The following is a 24,693-nucleotide window of genomic DNA, read 5'->3' as shown; positions in this document are numbered from 1 at the left end:
GCAAAAATAAGTATCAGGCCTTGAAATAGGCTGTCAAAGTAACTGTAGAGTAGCCTTATACATATTTGCATTGCATTAATTTGCACCATTTAATCATGTAACTATGTTTTATTGCAATTGTCCAAAGTGTGGCCCTCCGTTTACTTTGCCAAAGTAACTGTGGCCCTCAGACTAAAACTGTTGCCCACCCCTGATCTAGGGATATATCTAATATTCTGTGGCTTATAATAAGTGGATGGGTTTTATCACATTTGGTTCACCTGGGTGAATTGAAGCCATTCAGGTGGAAACCAGTGGCTTGGTCAACCTCTCCGGCGCTCCCCAAACACTCAACCGCAGTGTCCCCGGCCCTCCGTTACTCTGGCCTTGCGCCCTCTCAAACAGCTTTTGACTTTTAACACAACCTGGCAACACCAAGATGTCAACCGCCAGACAGCACTACAAAATTGGGCTGTTCCCTAGAACCCTCTCTTAAAAAGAGAGTGGCCCCGCTGTAGGCCCCGGTTTAGGTACTGGTCCCAGAGATTGCATTGTGTGTGTCGGCTGGACTGATTGACTACCGTTGGAGTGCCAAATTGCTGATGTCTCCACTGCCTGCCGCAACGTACAGAGATAAGAGGAACCGAGTTTCACTCACAGCCAGTGTCGGTAACGCTGGTCGGCTCCCTTGCTCACTGGAGACCTGAGATGACTGTCCAATCACCAAGGGAGTTCTACAATCAAATACACAAAGGATGAACAAAAGAAACTTAAAGTTAATTTAGGGTTGGTTTGTTTAACATCAACCGAGTAAATATATATGTAGAAATGAGAGGTAACAGCTTTACCTAATAATGATAAAACAAAAAGGGAATTATGATAATGATGGTAATTATCAAAATAGCCTAAGCCAAAGGAGAGAAGAAAAAGAATCAAAATCGAAATAAAAGACAGGAATGGAACACGGGAGAAGTAGTAGCTGGTTTTCACCACAAGGTGGAGTACTCCCTCTCTGTGCTTAACCTGGTGCTCCATACCGTGCCCGGGCGCGGCTCGATTGGCCGGCCCTGGCCTGCTTGGAAGAGGTGGGCCAGAGCACGGTTCAGTTGGACTCGGGCGCGGTTCGCATGCAGTGTGAGCGCTAACCGTGCTGGAGCACGGAACAGGACGCGTGGCGTCACGGGTTTGCGACGCTCCAAAAGCTCAGCTGGTACCTTGCAAACCTCGTCATACGAGCAGCACGATTACGTGAAAATTTTAGCGCCACTAAGGCGACACATCTGTTTAACAACAGGCTGTGAGAGGGCTGTGGACTATGGAATGATTTTGCGGACATTATTCAAAAGGCATTGCAAATTGTATTTGCAATTGCGTTTTCAATTTGTGGACGCATAAAATGTGACATAATCCAAACGCAAATGCAAATCATGCATTACCGTTTTCATTTTCGATTAAGTGAACGCACAGTGTCTGCCAAATTTAAAATGGAAATGCAAAGTCCGTTTGCAATTGTGTTTTCCATATCTTACGAGCTATGAGCCTGTCATATTTAAATAGCAATATTAATTACCACATTTGCCTTTTCACTCTCTCTGCACTGTGCATGTAAACTGCCAAAACTCAAATGGAATCGCAATACCTTTTGCATTTGAATTTCCAACGTCTACATGGAAACCTGTCAATCAAGTGACAGGGGTGGGGCCATTTTATTGGGCATGTTTGCATTGGGAAGTGACGATCGTACTAAAATGTACCATGTTTTTACTAGGGTAAATCTGAGTTAACGATAGTGTTTATAATTAAGCCACAGTAGCCACAAATGTACAGTTGTCTGAGACGTTATGAAATGTTCTTTAATATCATGAACCATAAAATGTAGTCAGTGTTCTGCCATTGTTTATTTTCATAATAGGTAAACACAGGCCACAAGTTAAGACGGTCACAGATCTGGTGCTGATACAGAGTATCTTGGTAGCTGAGTGGTTAGTGACTGTCATCTCTAACGGGCATACAATCTTTTAGCGCGTGTTCGAAACCCGGGCCAACACAGACGTTCTTTATTTATTTTTTATCCTACTAACTTCAGCCGCTGATTTCGGACTTGCATCCTCAGTAGTTCAGACTTTGTGCATTCGACTCGGGAGTGTGATGTCTGCGAGGAGGCAGGTCCGGTAATTCTGCAAACAGCAGCGTACTTGATAACATGTCAGCTCGCCTTGACTACTGCAATTTTCCCCACTGTATGATCGCCCGTTTGGCGGCTGAAGTTAGTAGGATAAACAAAAAAATAAAGAACGTCTGTGTTGGCCCGGGTTTCGAACACGCGCTAAAGGATGGTATGCCATAAGAGATGACAAGCACTAACCACTCAGCTACCAAGCTACACTGAATCAGCCCCAGATCTGTGACCATCTTAACGTGTGGCCTGTGTTTACCTATTATGAAAATAAACAATAGCAGAACACTGACTACATTTTATGGTTCATGATATAGAACATTTCATAACGTCTCAGACAACTGTACATTTGTGGCTACTGTGGCTTAATTATAAACACTATCGTTAACTCATATTTACCCTAGTAAAAACATGGTACATTTTAGTACGATCGTCACTTCCCAATGCAAACACGCCCAATAAAATGGCCACACCCCTGTCACTTGATTGACAGGTTTCCATGTAGACATTGGAAATTCAAATGCAAAAGGTATTGCGATTCCATTTGAGTTTTGGCAGTTTACATGCACAGTGCAGAGAGAGTGAAAAGGCAAATTTGGTAATTAATATTGCTATTTAAATATGACAGGCTCATAGCTTGTAAGATATAGAAAACACAATTGCAAACGGACTTTGCATTTCCATTTTAAATTTGGCAGACACTGTGCGTTCACTTAATCGAAAATGAAAACGGTAATGCGCGATTTGCATTTGCGTTTGGATTATGTCACATTTTATGCGTCCACAAATTGAAAACGCAATTGCAAATACAATTTGCAATGCCTTTTGAATAATGTCCGCAATATCATTCCATAGTGGACCACCGTGGACCAAACGACACAAAATTATCCACAAAGAAAACCGAGCGATGGACTCCATTGTGTTCAGAGAGCGCCGCTCTTCCTGTTTATCCCGAAACCGTCGCGCACCATAATGACATAAGCGTGCTCCGGCACGAATGCTGAAACCCTATGTGAGTGCAGGCCAGAGGGGGAGTGGGGAGGGGGGACAATCGTACTCGGGCCCGGTTCATGGCAACCGTGCCTAGTGTGAGTACACCCTTAGTTCTTGGCTACGGCGGTTTGACAGCAAACTTCCGGTCGCTGTAGCTGTCCATTCGCAGCTGTTGCTTAAAGTCCCTGTTATGTTCCTGGAAACAACACAGAGACAGAACACCATAAACAAACTATACAACCAACTACACACCAAATTACAAAAACATTATTATGTGAAAGTGAATAAAGTGTGTGTGTGTGTGTGTGTGTGTGTGTGTGTGTGTTTGTATATAATATATATATATATATATATATATATATATATATATATTGTGTGTAATACTTTTGAAAATGATTGGCCAATAACTTAAAACAAACATGTAATAACCCATTTAGATAAATTATAATTTATAATATGGATAACAGCATTTATTTACAATGTAACATTTATTAATTTACTCAAGCACTTAAGATATCATTACTTTAGAACAAGGCCACAATAAACTAAATGATTAAAATGTGGAACTTACCTTTATATTATCTAAAGTTCGAACATGGCCAGAATGTACGTGTTTAGAATAGTGTTGTCAAAAGTCCCGGTACTTCGGTACCAAGTCGGTACTAAAAAAATGAAAATGTCATGGTACCAGGTAAGTACCGGTAGTACCGAGGACCCGTTCAAACCCGGTTCTGGTTGAATACAGCGCTATGATTTCCGCGAAGAAGAAAACGCGGAGGGAATCTCAAAATCCAGTCATGAAAATGAAACTTATATTTTAATATGGACAGTCATGGAATTTGTCAAAGTTAGCATAAATTAATCAAATCAAATCTCCATATGGAGCAGTATCTGTAAATGTTAAGCCGCAAAAGTTGGTTGAAATCTGAATCCTGCATGTTCTGCGCGTCTCTGTGTGAATGAATGAATGGTTTGTTTACTACATAGACTGAAGCGCATGACGCTTGCAATAATGAGGACATAATACACAAACAACATCACCAGAACTGTTCTGAGTCACTTCACAAGCATTTTACCGTTTCATTTGAGTAAAACCAGTGTCAATTTAAAGGTATTCACGGAAAACCGTCAAAACAGCCTCTACATTGCGAGTAAATCACTCATTGGTAATACATTCTTAGATTTTACTCGCCAGTGTGTGTGTGTTCGAGGCTATTATAAGATTGGCGCAGATATATTTTCACTCGCTGAACACTGAGCGCTTCAGAGTTCTCTCTCCATCAAGCAATCTGTACTTTTCAATTCATCTCAATGGACGCACAGTACACCTGTAATTGCCTCTTTTACTGTCTATGGTATTTGCCGAACTGTAAACTCTGTGTGAAGGAGCACGACTCGCCGTCGCTTTGCTGATAGCTCTGTTTCTCACACATGCAAAGAGAGAGAGCGGGAGTCTTACCATGCTGAATCGACATGCTACATGTAAACTATATTCTTTGTTGTCTTCTCCTGTCAAAATAATATAGTTCATTTAGAATTATTCATATTTTCGAACAAGCAGAAGATTTGCCGGTTTCTCCGGTAGTGGGCGGAGCTAATGCGCAAATGGCAATTTCATTGGCTGGCGCTGATCTCTTACCGTCCCTGTTTTGATTTCAGCAAATCAGTTCGACCGAACGCAGACAACGTGATTAATATTCATGAACCAGCAGCTCATCATTTCATAGTGCATTGTATATTGTTAGTATGGTAGTAGAATTAGTAGTATTATCTTTTAATAATAATTATGATCTATTACTTTTTTTTTTTTTTACAGAAACCCTCAATGAACAAAAATATCTGAAGCATCACCACCAGTCTTAAGTTCAGATAAATGACAAATATGCATTCATTACAAATTAATTTTTACATAAAGGCATTGTGCTAAAAATACTATTATTTTGTAAAATGTATGTGATACTGCTACTATTGTTAATAAAAAATTAATCACACAATATTTCTTCCATGTTTTAATTTTAATAGCAAATCCCCTTTATTTACCAAAAAATAAGATGTGTTTAAATTTCATAAATTAAAAGACAAATTAAATTTGGGTGAAACTTGTTTACTGTTTTTCATAATTATATTACTTGCAGAAGAACTTTAAACGCAATTGTAAATAAGTATAAAGAATGGCATTGAATCAGAATCAGAATCAGAATCAGAAAGAGCTTTATTGCCAAGTATGCTTGCGCATACAAGGAATTTGTTTTAGTGACATAAGCTTCCAGTAAACAGACACACAACAACACACAAAAAAAAAAAAAAAAAAAAAAAAAAAATTACGGGAGAATTACAAATTGGCAAATAAATAAGTGTATAAACAATTGTGCTATAAATGATAATGGAATAGGATTGAGTGAGATGCAGGAATGTTCTAGGATGGAGGGGTAACAAATAAATATAAGGATATTGCACATTTTTGCATAAGCATAAGTTTAAGTGGGAAACATTTAACTGTTCATGAGGTAGATTGCCTGGGGGAAGAAACTATTCTTGTGCCTTGCTGTTCTTGTATTTGCGGCTCTGAGGCGCCGGCCAGATGGCAAAAGTTCAAAGATGGGGTGACTTGGATGTGAGGGATCCAGAGTGATTTTCTGAGTCCTTTTCCTCACTCTGGATGTGTACAGTTCTTGGAGGGTGGGCAGGGGAGCACCAATAATCCTTTCAGCAGTCCGAACAGTTCTCTGTAGTCTTCTGATATCTGATTTTGTAGCTGAACCAAACCAGACAGTAATTGAAGTACACAGGACTGACTCAATGACGGCTGAGTAGAACTGTTTCAGCAGCTCCTGTGGCAGGTTAAACTTCCTCAGCTGGCGAAGGAAGTACAACCTTTGTTGGGCTTTTTTCACAATGGAGCCAATGTGATTGTCCCACTTCAGGTCCTGAGAGATGGTGGTTCCCAGGAATCTGAATGACTCCACTGCAGCCACAGTGCTGTTCATGATGGTGAGTGGGGAAAGTGCAGGGGGGTTTCTCCTAAAGTCCACAGTCATCTCCACTGTTTTGAGCGTGTTCAGCTCCAGGTTGTTAAGACTGCACCAGACAGCCAGCTGCTCAACCTCCTGTCTGTAAGCAGACTCGTCACCGTCCTGGATGAGGCCGATGACTGTAGTGTCGTCTGCAAACTTCAGGAGCTTGACAGAGGGGTCTTTAGAGGTGCAGTCGTTGGTGTACAGGGAGAAGAGCAGAGGGGAGAGAACACATCCCTGAGGGGCACCAGTGTTGGTGGAGCAGCTGTTTGACATGAATTTCCCCAGTCTCACTAACTGTTGCCTATCTGTCAGAAAGCTGGTGATCCACTGACAGATAGAGCTAGGAACAGAGAGCTGGGTCAGTTTGGTCTGGAGGGTTGTTGGGATGATGGTGTTGAAAGCCGAACTAAAGTCCACAAACAGGATCCTCACATAAGTCCCTGTTTTGTCCAGATGTTGCAGGATGAAGTGCAATGCCATGTTGATTGCATCATCCACGGACCTGTTTGCTCGGTACGCAAACTGCAGGGGGTCCAGTAAGGGTCCAGTGATGTCCTTCAGATAAGCCAGAACCAGTTTTTCAAACGACTTCATGACGACAGACGTTAGAGCCACAGGTCTGTAGTCGTTAAGTCCTGTTATCTTGGGTTTCTTTGGAATGGGGATTATGGTGGAGCGTTTGAAGCAGGAAGGCACTTCACACAACTCCAGAGATCTGTTGAAGATCTGTGAAAAGATGGGGGCCAGCTGGTCAGCACAGATTTTCAGACAGGCTGGTGTAACGCCATCTGGGCCTGGTGCTTTTCTTCTTTTGTTTTTCTTGAAGACCTGGCGCACATCATCTTCACAGATTTGAAGAGCAGGAGGTATGGAGAGGGGGATTGCAGGAGGTGTTAATGGTTGTGTAGGGAGATGGTCAGAGTGGGTGTTGGGGGTTTCAAATCTACGATAAAACTCATTCAGGTCGTTAGCAAGTCGTTGATTAGCCTCAGTGCAAGGGGATGGTGTCTTGTAGTTTGTGATGGCTCTCAGTCCTCTCCAAACTGAAGTAGAGTCGTTGGAAGTAAACTGGTCTTCCAACTTTTTAGCATAGGTCTTTTTAGCCGCTCTAATCTCTTTGTTCAGTGTGTTCCTGGCCTGATTGTACAAGACCCTGTCCCCATTTCTGTAGGCATCCTCTTTGGCCTGACGAAGGTGTCTGAGTTTTACTGTAAACCATGGCTTATCATTGTTGAATGTTAAATAAGTCCTGGTAGGAATGCATATATCCTCACAGAAACTAATATAGGATGTTACAGTCTCTGTGAGTTCGTCCAGATCGGTGGTAGCAGCTTCAAAAACGCTCCAGTCTGTGATGTCAAAACAAGATTGTAAATCCTGCTCTGTTTCGCTGGTCCATCTCTTCACAGTCTTTACTACAGGTTTAGCAGATTTAAGTTTCTGCTTGTAGGTCGGTATAAGATGAACCAGACAGTGATCAGAACGTCCCAAAGCTGCTCGTGGAACAGAGTGATATGCATCCTTTATTGTGGTGTAACAGTGATCCAGTATATTACTGTCTCTGGTGGGACAGGTAACATGCTGTCTGTATTTTGGCAGTTCACGGGAGAGATTGGCTTTATTAAAGTCCCCAAGAATGATTAAAACAGAGTCCGGGTGTTGTTGTTCTGTGTCTGTGATCTGATCAGCGAGTTTCTGTAAAGCCAGACTTACTTGCGCTTGAGGAGGGATGTAAACACTAACCAGAATGAACGAGTGAAACTCCCGCGGCGAATAGAACGGCTTGCAGTTGATAAACTGCGTTTCTAGATCAGGACAGCACATCTTCTTTAATACAGTTACATCTGTACACCACCGTTCATTGATGTAAAAGCATGTCCCGCCGCCGCGCGATTTCCCCGTTGATTCTGCGTCGCGATCCGCTCTAAACAGCTGAAAGTCCGGCAGATGGAGTGCGCTGTCCGGTATGGCGTCATTCAGCCAGGTTTCCGTGAAACACAGGGCAGCAGAGTGAGAGAAATCCTTATTTGTCCGAGAGAGCAGAAGCAGTTCGTCCGTTTTGTTGGGTAGAGAGCGGAGATTTGCGAGATGGATGCTAGGCAACGGCGTTCGAAATCCGCGCTTCCTGAGTCTGACGAGCGCTCCCGCTCGCTTTCCCCGTCTGCGCGTCCTGAAGCGCTTGATCAGCGCCGCTGCTCCTCCGATAACAATGTTCAGTAAAACGTCTGTATAATAGAAATCCGGAAAAATATCATGTGGTGTGTTCTGCCGAATGTTCAGCAGTTCATCCCTGGTGAAACTGATCGTGTTTGTTAAACAAAAAACAGGAAACACGAACAAAAACAGTACAAACACTGGAGAGCCAAGCACTGAAGCAGCCATGTGCGGCGCCATCTAATTGGTTTTATTTTTAGTGATAAAAAGTAATTTTTTTTTTATTAGCATATTTTTGTGTTTTGATTTGGTACCGAAATTGGTACCGAGAACCGTGGATTTTCACTGGTATCGGTACCGAATACTGAGATTTTGGTACCGTGCCAACACTAGTTTAGAAACATGTTCAAGTTGGTCGTATTAACATGGAAAAACTGTGCGTCTTTACACGTGCTAAAGTAACGCGACGACAACTGACGCCTTAACACGACCAGAATGTGCGTGTCTACACACTCCTAACGCTCCTCTCGTTACTTTATCTTAATGCAATAAATGTTATAAATGCTTCAGTTTATTCCAAACGCGCCGTCTGCTTTTCTCTGGGCAATGAGCGATGCCCATTCGCGAATGATTCATTCTTTTGAGTCAATTCTGTTCAAAGGCTTGATCAAACCAATTGGCAAACGAGTGAATTGGTTCATGAATCAGTTTGAATGAGTCGTTCAGTTCCCTGCCGCACGCGCTGAGCGTCTGAAGCAGTTCACTCAGAGTTGTAACGTTTATCATCAGCAGCGTTGAAAACGTGGCTGGAACTGCACTGAATTGAAAGCAGATCTGCAAAGGCTATTATTTGCTAGCGATGGAGATCCTTATTAGATGAACACCGCGTGTGCTGTCTACTGTTTAACAGGTAATAACTTGGGCTACATTTGATTACAGTACACGATACCACTGTGACATTAGTTTGTTGTACGTGTGGCTTATAACAGAGGGGAGTCAAGTTGAATGCAGCTTCCAAAAGACAAAAAATAGCCGATTAAGATTTTATTAATTTTAATACAATCACACCGGTGCCAGTACGTTCAGCAAGTCATGTCATCAGCTGCTAAATTCAGATCTGTGATTGCTTGCTGGCGCTGAGCCAGAGATAGATGCGTTTATACAGCGCTGCGCATTATAACCAATCACACATGATTCTTTGGGGCTTATTAAAGCATTGGCCAATCAGAGGTGTTCCGATGAGTCATCGCTAAAATACCGGTGCTTCCTTCACTCGCTCGCTGGCTGAATACCTCTTTCTGGCAAATTCTCTCGTCAGAAACAACAAAGTGCAGATGTGTGTACGAATCTTTAATTAAGATATTGATTTCACAGTGTTAACAGTTTCAGTGATTTTAATGGGAGTTTCTGAGAGTGATTTAAATCTAGACTGTCAGTGAAAATGATCTTTAATAATGTAAATGTTATTTGCTCTCTTCCTAAACAATGAAAGATTAGTAGCAATATTTATATCACATTAACTTTCAATGTTAAATTCACATTTAATATAAAGTTAGTCGTATTAAAAATATGTTATGGCATGACACCTATATCTGTTACTTAAGTAAACAGACAGGGTTTTATAATAAATTACATAAATTGGAGTAAAGGCTGATGAAATATATACATTTATACACACACACATACATTACATACATTTTATCTATATATCTAAATAAAAATAGGCTCAGTATATATGACCCAAAGTAACTAGTATCTAACTACTTGAGTAGATTTTTTATCCGATACTCTTTTACTCTTGCTCAAGTAACTATTCAACACTAGTACTTTTACTTTTACTTGAGTAAATATTTCTAGAAGTACTTTTACTTTTACTTGAGTATAGTTTTTGGGTACTCTACCCACCTCTGGTTGTTTGTTGTTAAACCTAAGATGAAGTCTTTCATATTGCGCTGCAACTGTCAGTGTTGAACAATTGCTTGCGGTGTTGCCAGTGGTAGCGGGAAGTTCGGATCATTTTACTGACTTGGATCTTTGAGTCTCGTTCAGCAAAATGAACTAATCTTTTCTCTCTCCGTCTCTATGGGACTGACAGGAAGAATAAAAGACTCAGACCTCACCTGTCGATTCAGAACCCATATGTTGCATAATGCGCATGTGCGGTCAACACAAACTGAATCACTCTCTGAGACAACTCGGTAGTCCTGAGTCATATTAAAGATTTGTTCAAAATGAACGAGTAGTTCATGAACCACACGCAACAGATTGCATCAATATTTAAAAATGGATATCCAGCAATTTTTAAGCGCCGTCAAGAGAGCAGCCCTTCTCCTGATTCCAGCAAACGGCCTCGGCTACAAGCCCAAAGCGAGTGAGCTCGGAAAACAGTACTAAACTTCATGTTTTTGGGGTAAATTTTTCATGCCACTGATTCAAGTCACGTCTACCTAGCTAGCAATGTTATCACTAGCCGTTCACTGGTGCAGGTACGGTAAATGTCCATTAATAAAAATAACGTTTGTTATTTTATTTATCTCAGCCATTTATCTCATCTCCGGTTTATTTGTGTTCGTATACATACAATATCCACTATCCGCCAGGGCTATATAGTCCAATGGTGCGCACATTTGGAGAAATAAAAATTTTATGACATGTTTGTAAAATATTTTGTCATACAGAATAACATTTCTATTCGTTTTTGCAATGATTTATGCGATCTGAAGAGCTCAAACAGCTAACAGAGCTAGCGATTACTCTCCTCTTATTGATTCGCGTCAGATATGACATCAGTGCCATATCATTAGTTTGTAAAGCTGTCAATCATCTCACGTGAACCACGTGACCAAAAGGATGTCCTTCTGCAATGACACTGTCTGTGTCATTGCAGTCTATGTCATTGATAAAATATATGAAAGCATCTGATCAGTCTTTTCTAAAACTTCTCCAAAGCCTCCCATGATATGGTCTTACAATTATAAAATTCATAATTTTAGAGATATCATCCTCAGATTTGAAATGAGGCATGACCACACCTGTAGCTACACTTTAGTTGTGGTTAGTTAATGTGTAGTTGATATCCTACATTCAAAAAAATATTTTATAAATTTAATAAATATATTCTTAATATCTGTTGTTTTTGTTTTGCTATAGCATTCAGACTGGGTACCTAAACATTAAATGCATACTAAATAATTTATTTTAATGGTTTGTCTGGAAAGGTTAGTCTATGTGACGAGCTACTTGACAGGATGTGGTGTGCTAAGCTGTTTTTTCTCCATTTTAACTTAATTTTACAGACAGAGGTGAGACAGACAATTATGCAGAGAGCACAGAGAGGGGAGATATAGAGAGGAGAGAGATAGAGAGAGGAGGTGAGGAAAGAGGTAAGACAAACAGAGAATGAAGAAACAGAGACAGGACAATTCGAGGGAGAAGGAACAGAGAGAGGAGAGACAGAGAGAGGAGAAGCTGAGGACGAAGGAACAGAGAGAGGGGAGACAGAGAGAAGATGCCATCCACACATTTGGACTGAAAAGCAACACAGTCAGTTTAAAAAAGCTAACCCCTGGCTAATTGTCAATGGTGATTTTCTTGGGTGTCGTACTTGGCAAACTGTCAAATGCCTTGGAGTGTTTAAAGAGACGGGCATTTCTCTCTCAAATGAATGGTTGCAGACTAAAGTTACATACAGCCATAATGGCAATCACCAATATCAGCTGTCATGCTTAAGAAGCAAAATCTACAAGCATGGGACATCAAAAAGTCACAAGGCAGCAGAAAATACAGTGAACACAAAAAACACAATTGATGTTTCCATACAAAAACAAGTGGAGGAGGAAGCAGAGAAGACAGCCTCACTGTTTCGAACAGCATACATCCTAGCAAAGAACAACAGGCCATACACAGATTACCAGGAGCTGGTGGTGCTCCAGCAAGAAAATGGTCTTGACATGGGCACCACTCTCCATTCCAGATATACTACAAAAGGTACAATTGATCACACAGCAAAGGAAATGAGACAGAAAATATTGCACCACATACTAACTAAAGACCAAAGGTTCTGTGTTTTAATTGATGAGTCCACAACTCTTAGCAATAAATCGGCTCTAGTAGTGTATTTAACGTCTGTAATAAATGATGTGCCCACAGTTATATTCCTTGATTTAGTTGAGCTGGAAAGCCAGTCAGCTGAGAATATTACAGAAAGTTTGCTTCAGTGCCTCCAAACTTGGGGACTGGAGGAAAATTTCATACAAGGAAATTTAATTGCTTTTGCTTGTGATGGAGCAAGTGCCATTATAGGGAGAAAATCTGGGGTGGCTACCCGTCTACAACAGATGTATCCAAATCTAATAGTTTGGCTTACTTCCTCAATCATAGATTGGAATATGCCGTGGGAGATACAGTCAAATGTGTTAACAACATAAACCATTTCACTTCATTTTTAGACAAAATTTACACACTCTACCATAGGTCACCAAAGAACTGCCGTGAACTGGCTCAGCATGCACAACAACTTGAAATAAGTTTGCAGAAAATTGGGAGGGTCCTTGATGTTCGATGGGCAGCCAGCAGTTTCAGAACAGTTAAGGCTGTTTGGAACTCGTACAAAGCTTTGCATCAGCACTTTACTGCTGCATCTGTGGATGGCACAAGAGATGAAAATGAGAAGGCTATGTACAGGGGTCTGATGGCCAAAATGGAGACACAAGAATTCCTGTGTGATTTAACCCTAATGTGTGACACGTTAGAGGAAATTGCACACCTTTCCCTGAACTTGCAAGAAAGAGAAATGCAGACAAAAGCAGACAAACTTATGAGAAGAACCATTCGCATTATTTCATCAATGATGACCGCTCCAGGTGATAAAATACAAGAAGCTCTTACAGCTGCAGAGAGACGGGAGTTTAAGGGCATCCCCTTAACAACCAGTCCCAGGGTAAGACAGATAGACTCCTAAGTGTTCTTTCAATCACTCGTTGGGAACCTGGAGGACAGGTTGTTCAGCACTGGTTCAAGCAGACACCCTTGTGTATCAGCTCAGAACACCAGTCAGTATACAGATTTGCTTGATCACTTTAAAGTTCTCAATCCAGAAAACTGGCCTGTTCCCTTACATGAGCAGTATGGGGAAGCTTGCATCAAACATCTCACGCTAAGGTTCAGGCTTGACCATAGGAAAGTGCTTGAGGGCTTCAGGGATTACAAAGACGACCCTAGTGTGATACCTGAAGACTTGTCCCCACTGTATAGGTAAAAGAAGATTAAAAATTCCTGGCTATAATCATACCTAAATAATATAATATATATATGGGAAAGCACAGACACTTCTACAGGAATTACAACTTCTAGTTATGCAGAGCTGGAATTGTAAAAGGACTTTGCAAGTAGAAGTAAAAATTGGCTATGGTTAATAACTTTACTGTGTAGTTCAGTAAGTAAGATTAGTTTAATTGTGAAAATGATAGTCAGACCTTTGATCATGGAAGTGACACAAGTGATTCAAATAAAAACTCAGACAAACAGCCTGTTAAAGAAAACCTCTGTCCTTTATTAAATTGACTTTAACGCATTGAAAATCACACACTTGTGGAATTTTCCAAAATGGGAAAAACAAAATGACAATGTATCTTTACAAATGTGTTATATGGGTGAAATTTCACAAATGGATGGGAATTCACTGACAAAATAGCCTACACTGTATGTCACTAAAACACATACAAAAGCAGCTCAATTCCATTGTCATAGTGACATAAAAATATGAATGATAATAATCGGTGGAAATTCGTGAGTTCACTGATCAGATGAGGGAACTTCGTTTGACCTCTAAAGAGCTGCTTCAGACTTTCAGAATGTACATTATCAATGTACATTTGCCTGATTGTTTGCATGTCTTCAGAGCTGCAGAATAAATGCCAGCTCAAAGGGAAGTGACAGTCAGATTTACATTTACATTTATGCATTTTGCAGATGCTTTTATCCGAAGCGACTTACAGTGCATTGAGGCTATACATTTTTTTTTACCACTATGTGTGTTCCCAGGGAGTCTGTGTGTTCTCAGATGTGAGGAGAGATGCTGAGTTGACAGAAAGGGTTTTGCTGTCCTGTGACTTGTTTGACGTGCAGCTGCAGCATTTTCAGTCCCTGACTTTGCAACTCACGCATGACTTTTGTCCCCCAGTGTCTCTCTCATGCTCTCTGTACTCATGATTTATACTGAGGCATGTAACATATTAGACATGTGAGAACAGTGTCTCTTTCAGTGAACCATTTGTTACACATCACATTTCAGTGCATGTATTTGGAGAACTTCCAGAAGATTGAGGCTGTCCTGGAAAATGCCCTCCAAGAGATGACAACCTACTACAAAAACAACCACCTGAAACCCAACCCATCAAAAACTCAATTATGCAGTTTCCATCTCAAAAATCGAGATGCGAAAAAGAACTGAGCATCTCATGGGATGGCCACAAACTCTCCAACCACCCTCACCCTGTGTACCTGGGAGTCACACTCGACAGGACTCTCTCTTTCAAAACTCACCTCCAGAACACCAAAGCCAAGATCAACACTCGCAATAACATTATGCGTAAACTGGTAAACTCAAAATGGGGTGCCGATCCACCAACCATCCGCGCAACTGCCCTAGCCCTGTGCTTCTCCACAGCTGAATACGCTGGAGCCGCTCCCACCATACCAAACTGATTGACACAGCCCTCAACGACACCTGCCGCATTATCACGGGTTGTATAAAGTCAACGTCAGTCCTGTGCCTCTATGCTCTGGCCGGCATTGCCCCCCTAACATCAGACGATCCATCATCACGCAAGACGAGCGGAGATCACAGGAGTTTGACACCAGGCACCCCCTGCATGGACACATAGCACCCCCACCCCGTTTTTAAATCGAGAGCCAGTTTCCTGCTGACAGTCCCACTTCTCCAGACAACCAAAGAAATAGCAAGGACCAACATTTGGAAAGATGACTTGAACCAGCTAACTACACAACCCCAGGTTTGGATGGAGAGAGGAATCACCCCGACTGAATGTCTCACCAGCGGGCACGACCTCCCATGGCTAACCTGGAAGAACCTCAACAGACTACGAGTGGAACAGGGGAGGTGCAAAGCACTTATGAAAACTTGGAACCACCAGACAGACGACACATGTAGCTGTGGAGCAGTTCAGACAATGTCTCACCTACTGGAGTGTGAAAACGCCCCCCAGTGCAGCCCCCAGGATCTGGCTGAACCGACTCCATCAGCTGTGACCTGCGCCAGATACTGGCAGAACGACATCTGAAATTGCAACGGATTCGAAGAAGAAGAATTGTATGTATTGCTTAAAAAAATTAAATTAGTATTGGCAGACAATTGTCAAGTCAAGTCACCTTTATTCATATAGCGCTTTGAACAAAATACATTGCGTCAAAGCAACTGAACAACATTCATTAGGAAAACAGTGTGTCAATAATGCAAAATGACAGTTAAAGGCAGTTCATCATTGTATTCAGTGATGTCATCTCTGTTCAGTTTAAATAGTGTCAGTGCATTCATTTGAAGTCAAGTTAACGATATCGCTGTAAATGAAGTGACCCCAACTAAGCAAGCCAGAAGCGACAGCGGCAAGGAACCAAAACTCCATCGGTGACAGAATGGAGAAAAAACCTTGGGAGAAACCAGGCTCAGTTCGGGGGCCAGTTCTCCTCTGGCCAGACGAAACCAGCAGTTCAATTCCCGGCTGCTGCAAAGTCAGATTGTGCAGAAGAATCATCTGTTTCCTGTGGTCTTGTCTTGGTGGTCATCTGAGACAAGGTCTATACAGGGGATCTGTATCTGGGGCTCATCTAGTTTTCCTGGTCTCCGCTGTCTTTCAGGGCTGCAGAGGTCCTTTCTAGGTGCTGATCCACCATCTGGTCTTGATTCGTACTGGATCCGTGTGACTTCAGTGACCCTCTGCACTGGATTCAGACTGGATTTGGTGGCTACGGTGACCTAGGAATTAGAGAGAAACAGACTAATATTAGCGTAGATGCCATTCTTCTAATGATGCAGCAAGTACATTGGGTGTTATGGGAAGTGTTCCTGGTTCTGGTTTACCTAATTAATGCAGCCTAAAATCCTTTAACGGATTTGGATATTAAAAGCATATTAGTACGTTATGTGTAAGCCAGGTTAAAGAGATGAGTCTTTAATCTAGATTTAAACTGCAAGAGTGTGTCTGCCTCCTGAACAATGTTAGGTACTGTAGGTTATTCCAGAGTTTAGGTGCCAAATAGGAAAAGGATCTGCCGCCCGCAATTGATTTTGATATTCCAGGTATTATCAAATTACCTGATTTTTGAGAACACAGTGTACGTGGAGGATTATAATGTAACAAGAGCTCATTCAAATACTGAGGTGCTAAACCATTGAGGCCTTTATAAGTAATAAGCAAGATTTTAAAATCTATACGATTTTTGAAAGGGAGCCAGTGCAGTGTTGACAGGACCGGACTAATATGGCCATACTTCCTGGTTCTAGTAAGAACTCTTGCTGCTGCATTTTGGACTAGCTGTAGTTTGTTTACTAAGCGTGCAGAACAACCACCCAATAAAGCATTACAATAATCTAACCTTGAAGTCATAAATGCATGGATTAACATTTCTGCACTTGACATTGAGAGCATAGGCCGTAATATAGATATATTTTTGAGATGGAAAAATGCAGTTTTACAAATGCTAGACATGTGGCTTTCTAAGGAAAGATTGCGATCAAATAGCACACCTGGGTTCCTAACTGATGACGAAGAATTGACAGAGCAGCCATCATGTCTTAGACAGCGTTCTAGGTTATTAAATGCAGAGTTTTTAGATCCTATAATTAACACCTCTGTTTTTTTTCAGAATTTAGCAGTAAGAAATTACTCGTCATCCAGCTTTTTAAATCGACTATGCATTCCAAATGTGCAATAGCTGTTTCCATATGTGTTTTCCAAAGTTTCTGATTATAAATATTAGATAAAACAATAAACCAGCAGCTTACTGATTACAGTACCACCCAATAATACCACCGTATTTCTGCCACATGTTGCCAAGCAACAGTATCTCTGATAGTCTTCAGAGGTTTAACAAGACATTAAGTTGTTAAAATGTCTTTGGAGGAGTAAACTGGGGCTGTGGGTAAGTGAGTTGTTTTGTTCAAGTAATATAAGATCACAATGTCAAACTCAGACATGATATAGTTGGAAAAGACAACAAAATGTACACAATGTTATACATTTAACTGAAAGAAACAGAACATGTACAACATATGTTACAACAGTAAACTATAAATACATCATTAAAAAATAATGTAAAATTGAAATAAAGAAATTGTACTTTCATAATATGATGTAATTCTATGATATATAAAATGAAGAAGAAATGTTGGGCGGGACTTAATTTTATATTGAGAAATGATTAATCAGTTAATCAGCCTAAGCTGGCCCTGATTAACAAAACAGGTTTTGTTAATGGTGCCAATTCTCAGCCTTAAGTAAACCAGAATCCCCAAATCTGAGCCACACCTGAACCTTATATAGCCCAGACCCAATTTAATATATATATATATGAACAAATTATTTTATGCATTCTTGCTCAATATTAATTTCTTTCCCCAAAAAGCATCCAAATGCATTATTTTAGCTGATTTTGTTTTTGTTAAATTGACTAACCAAATATCTGCATATCCAAATTTTACAGTACCATTATAAAAATATGCTATCTGCTGCCATGATTGTATTTTTAAGGTGGCGTATGCCATGTAAAATAAGTTTTTTTTTCTTTTAAATGTCCCATTTATCTAAAAAGTAATATTGACGATTAGTAAAAAGAATGAGTGCACCTTTCAGTTACCAGGTTTCATAGATTTGCATGTCTGATGTGTTTGAATCATGTCAGAACACATGCAGATTACTGCAATCAGAGTTCGCCTACAGTCAATAACTATATTCCCTCCATTAGTTGCTCTTTTCTGAGCAATCAAGCCTAAAATCTAACATCGAGTCATGACATTTAACCGTCAGCAGCTTTTCAAAGTTTACAAATGTCTTCTGGCCCAGATCAGGGCCACACAATGACTTTTCGCTCGGCCCAAGTACCACAACGAATGACGGCCCAGAAGTGGCCCAGAACTGCATTAAAAACTCGGGCCACACATGGGCCATAACTGGCCCGAATCTCAGCCAGTTAATCAGCCTTAGCTGGCCCTGATCTGGGCCAAAACAGGTTTTTATATTTTAATATTTCATATTATTACCTTGTATATTACTATGATCGCAATTATTCATTTTGGGACATGCTTTAATGTACACACAATCTATTCCAATAAAGTACATTAAACTGAATAGAAAATCAGACTTAAAACCCACACATCATGTAACTGTACAATACAAAAACTTATTGCATTGGTTTTTTTCTATTTATTTTTATAAAGAACAAATCAACCAATAAAGAGTGAGTGTATAAAGTAGGGCTGCACGATGTGTCGTTTAAGCATCGATATCGCGATGTGCGAATCCACGATAGTCACATCGCAGGATGTGCGATGTAGGCTGTCATAGTTGATCCGTTATTCATTAACTGTACGGGCCAGCTACTCCCCTGCCCTTGACGAATGTGATTCGCGGATTAATTGCACAGCTTAACCATCATAGAGTGAAAGTTTATAATTGACAGGACTGAAAACCACATGCAAGTTTAACAGGGCAGAGAGAGAGGGAGCGCGAGAGAGACAGAGAGAGAGAGAGCGCGCGAGAGAGACAGAGAGAGAGAGAGCGTGCGAGAGAGATGGAGAGAGAGAGAGAGCGCGCGAGAGACAGAGAGAGAGCGCGCGCGCGCGAGAGAGAGAGAGACAGACAGAGAGTACATTAGAAGTACCATCAATGTTTATAGAAATGTATATGGATTTATTTTGCATGTATTTTTTTTCTTATGAATATATATGTATTTTTGTTTCTATTCTGCTATGTACAATGCTTTGGCAATATGTACCTTTGTATGTCATGCCAATAAAGCAATATGAATTGAATTGAGAGAGAGAGAGACCGAGAGAGAGCGAGCCGTTTTCAAGAATAGAAAAGTAGTGTGAGGAGCAGGGCATAATTTAAGTTGTTAAAACCTGAAAATACTATCCCCATCCACTGCCTCGAGGCGCGCGTTTCTCATTCAAAACACGCATCACCGGAAACAAGACACGTCGCAATCTCTGACGAAACCGACGAGAGCCAATGAGCGTTTGATATCGCTGCCGTAAAACTTGTTGTAAAACTTCTTAACGGCAAATTTTTAAATAGTTACTATAGCTACAAAGGAAGGAGATACATATCGCCAATGAATGCGGTTTGAATTTGCATCTGTTCCTCACACCAAGCATCACATGGATACAGATGATTTAAATAAAAATAAATGCTTTCATGATAATTTTATTTAATGCTTGTGCATGACAGCATACTAGTAAAAATTATGTGCCCCCACTCTATTATAGATCAGTGTGTGTCCCATAGTAAACCAACTAAATATTACATAATAACGGTTAAATACTCACTCTCTCTTTCTTTTCATGTAAGGATTCTAAGATTATTTGTACCAAGAATACTAATATGAAATTTAAAAAATTATAATTAAGTGCCGTTTAAGGCACTTGAATGAAACAATATTGTATTTATCTTGTTTATCATGGGTCACATAATATGCTGCCAGATCTTAGCCTGATTTGGGCCAAATATCACCTGACTAATCTGGGCCACATCCCCATCTGGGCCTCCCATCAACAATCGGCCCTCATGTTGTCTGCCGGATCCCCGCCGTGCCGTCATTGCAACACATGGCCCAACTCTGGCTGAAAGGATACATGCCATTGCCTACAGGAGGCCAGCAGTGCCACCTTGAGGCCACACATGGGCCAAGTCCGTTTGCTATGTGGGATCTCCATATAGGACAACACGTCTCAGGACCTACTCATTGTCGAAATCAATTTAATACTGTCACATGGAATTAAGGTCTTGATGGTGTTAAAATTATGCAGCCATGTAATGATATCTCAGATCAGTATTTAGTTTTGTGCAAACTTTATATAGCTAAAACTGTAAATTATACTTCTTGTTACAAGTATTGTAGAACCATCACTTCTACCACAGAAGACTGCTTTGTAAATAATCCTCCTGATGTATCCAAAATTCCTTAGCATATCCAAAACCTCAGAACAACTTGATGATGTAACATAAACTATGTACTCTCTCTTTTCTAGCATTTTTAAATAAAGTTGCTCCTTTATACTTAAGGAAGGTTAAGGAAAACAGTCTGACACCATGGTATAATGAGCACACTCATTCCCTAAAGAGAGCAGCCCGGAAAATGGGGCGCAGCTGGAGGAAAACAAGACTAGAGGTATTTTGTATTGCTTTGCGGGAAAGTAACCTATCCTACAGAAAAGCAATACAAACTGCTAGATCTGATAACTTTTTTTTCTCTTTTAGAAGAAAACAAACATAACCCTAGGTATTTATTCAATACAGTGGCTAAATTAACAAAAAATAAAGCATCGACAAGTGTTGACATTTCCCAACATCACAGCAGTAATGAAATCATGAACTAATTTACTTCTTAAATCTATACTATTAGAGATAAAATTGTAACCATTCAGCCATCCGCTACAGTGTCGCATCAGACAGTGCACTATAGATCCCCTGAGGAACAGTTCCACTCATTCTCTACTATAGGAGAGGAAAAATTGTATAAACTCGTTAAATCATCTAAACCAACAACATGTATGTTAGACCCTATTCCATCTAAGCTCCTAAAACAGGTGCTTCCTGAAGTCATAGATCCTCTTCTGACTATTATTAATTCCTCATTGTCATTAGGATATGTCCCAAAAACCTTCAAACTGGCTGTTGTTAAGCCTCTCATCAAAAAAACACAACTTGACCCCAAAGAATTAGTTAATTATAGACCGATCTCGAATCTCCCTTTTTTGTCCAAGATACTAGAAAAGTTAGTATCCTCACAATTATATTCCTTCTTGGAGTAAAATGGTACTGTGAGGATATCCATTCAGGATTTAGACTGTATCACAGTACTGAGACTGCTCTCCTTAGAGTTACAAATGACCTGCTCTTATCATCTGATCGTAGTTGTATCTCTCTATTATTGCAATTGGATCTTAGTGCTGCATTCGACATTATTGACCACAACATTCTTTTGCATAGACTAGAACACTTTGTTGGCATTAATGGGAGTGCAGTATGGAGTACCTCAAGGCTCAGTACTAGGGCCATTACTCTTCACGCTTTACATGTTACCCTTGGGAGATATCATCAGGAAACACAGTGTTAGCTTTCACTGTTATGGTGATGATACTCAGCTCTATATTTCTTCGCAGCCCAGCAAAACATACCAATATGAAAAAATAACGGAATGCATAGTCGATATAAAAAACTGGATGATGAGTAATGAGTTAATGCTAAATTCTGAAAAAAACAGAGGTGTTAATTATAGGACCTAAAAACTCTGCATGTAATAACCTAAAACACTGTCTAAGACATGATGGCTGCTCTGTCAATTCTTCGTCATCAGTTAGGAACCTAGGTGTGCTATTTGATAACAATCTTTCCTTAGAAAGCCACGTTTCTAGCATTTGTAAAACTGCATTTTTCAATCTCAAAAATATATCTAAATTACGGCCTATGCTCTCAATGTCAAAGGCAGAAATGTTAATCTATGTATTTATGACCTCAAGATTAGTTTATTGTAATGCTTTATTGGGTGGTTGTTCTGCTCTGTTGGTGAAAAAAAACCTCCAGGTAGTCCAAATGCAGCAGCAAGAGTTCTTACTAGAACCAGGAAGTATGGCCATATTAGCCTGGTCCTGTCAACACTGCACTGGCTCCCTTTTAAACATTGTATAGATTTTTTAATCTTGCTTATTACTTATAAAGCCCCGAATGGTTTAGCACCTCAGTATTTGAATGAGCTCTTGTTACATTATAATCCTCCACGTCTGCTGCGTTCTCAAAACTCAGGCAATTTGATAATACCTAGAATATCAAAATCAACTGCGGGTGGCAGATCCTTTTCTTATTTGGTGCCTAAAATATGGAATAACCTACCAAGCATTGTTCGGGAGGCAGACACACTCTTGCAGTTTAAATCTAGATTAAAGACCCGTCTCTTTAACCTGGTTTACACATAACACACTCATATGCTTCTAATATCCAAATCCGTTAAAGGATTTTTTGGCTGCATTAATAAGGGAAAACCAGAACCGGGAACACCCATAACACCCAATGTACTTGCTACATCAATAGAAGAATGGCATCTAAGCTAATATTAGTCTGTTTCTCTCTTATTCCGAGGTCACCGTAGCCACCAAATCCAGTCTGTATCCAGATCAGAGGCTCACTGCAGTCACCCGGATCCAGTATGAATCCAGACCAGATGGTGGATCTGCACCTAGAAAGGACCTCTACAGCCCTGAAAGACAGCGGAGACCAGGAAAACTAGATTGAGCCCCAGATACAGATCCCCTGTATAGACCTTGTCTCAGACGTCCACTGGGACAAGACCACAAGAAACAGATGATTCTTCTTCCAGTCCTGCTGCAACCTGGGATGGAACTGCTGGTTTCATCTGATCAGAGGAGAACTGGCCCCCCAACTGAGCCTTTTTTCTCCCAAGGTTTTTCTCCATTCTGTCACCGATGGAGTTTTGGTTCCTTGCCGCTGTCGCCTCTGGCTTGCTTAGTTGGGGTCACGTCATTTACAGCGATATCGTTGACTTGGTTGCAAATGATTGCACAGATAGAATTTAAACTGAACTGAGATGATGACATCACTGGGTTCAATGATGAACTGCCTTTAACTGTCATTTTGCATTATTGACACACTGTTTTCCTAATTAATGTTGTTCAGTTGATTTGACTCAATCAAATCAATTGTACGTTTAAAACGCTATATAAATAAAGGTGACTTGACTTGACTTATATATGACACACATGAAGCATCCTTTAGCATATCTATACAGGTGGAACTGGGGAAGGAGGAGGTTTATGAAGTGCGATCCAAATCTTATGGCAAGCATTAGACAAGTATTTGAATGTTGAGCAGTGAGCTCATTGGCTGCTGATACAGAAAAAACAATCAGCTGCATCATGTGATGATGTCATTGTGCCATAATGAGTTTGACTTATCGCCATCTAGAGATTCATGACTGAAATGTGGATTTTACTAAAGCAAATGGCAATTTTATTATTAGTTATGATTATCTAGTAGCCCACATGACCTTGAAAAATGTTGTTCATTAATGAGTTGTTCATTATTATCTATTCATATTAACACTTTAAAATCTATATTTAGAAAAACAGTCATAATTTTACCTTATTTTTTTTATCCTTTGCTTTTTTCTTTTGTGTTTGTGCAGACCTCAAATTATCTAAGAGTCAGTGTGTGTGAGAGAAAGAGGCAGATTAGGAGTAGAGAAGTGGTGTGAGACATTATTAGCAGTGAGAGGGGAACAGAGGCATTGCAGTTCTTGAGTCAAGTTGAGAAAGAGGAAACAACTCCCAAATCGCATTGTGAAGTACTGAAAGTGTCAAGGAGAAGTTTAGATTATCAAGCAAGGCAAAAACGCATATACAAATATGAAGACTTAATAAGGAAGAGGAGGAGACACATGGACTACAGAGCAAATGCTGTGAGACACTGAGACATGACAGGCAGGCTGGTGTGTGTGTATGTAGCTTGACCCGCACACTGAAATTAGGGAAGGGAGAAAAACAGCAAACAGAGAGCAGAAAAAACATTGGTCCTGAGATCATGGGGAGTGTTAGTGAATTGTGTGTGTCCAGTTTTCAAGCCTTCTTGTGTCCATCGTTACCAAGGAGTCTTTCAGGTAAGAGCTGTCTTATCATTTAGGCATTGTAATCTTGACCAATATATTTTCTATTAATTCTCTGGTTAGCAGAGCCATTGCTATCAGTATTACTACTGCTCTCTGTTTTGTACTGTTACTTTATACAACCAGATTAAAACAAATAATAATACATTTACTGGTGCATGATAAAATTACAAAATTCCAACTGTCTTGCACAGAAGGAGGGACATATGAGACCTGAATATCATACAGACATGGAGGGGGCCTCTTTTTACCTGAACCAATATGCAACATTGTTAAGGCATATGTTTTATAGTCATCCATAATTTACGTCACTTTGAGAAGCCATCATGTTGAGTGCAACAGTATTTTTATGTATTTGAATCAACATGTCAAAGCAGACGGAAAGAGTTTGTAGTTTGTTTCTGCCTAATGAATCTTTATGGTCATCTTACAGGATCTGTAGTCTAGCAGGCAGAAGCTGAG

The sequence above is a fragment of the Carassius carassius genome, chromosome 1 (assembly GCF_963082965.1).
Source record: "Carassius carassius chromosome 1, fCarCar2.1, whole genome shotgun sequence".
Lineage (NCBI taxonomy): Eukaryota > Metazoa > Chordata > Actinopteri > Cypriniformes > Cyprinidae > Carassius > Carassius carassius.
This window is presented reverse-complemented; position numbering follows the sequence as displayed.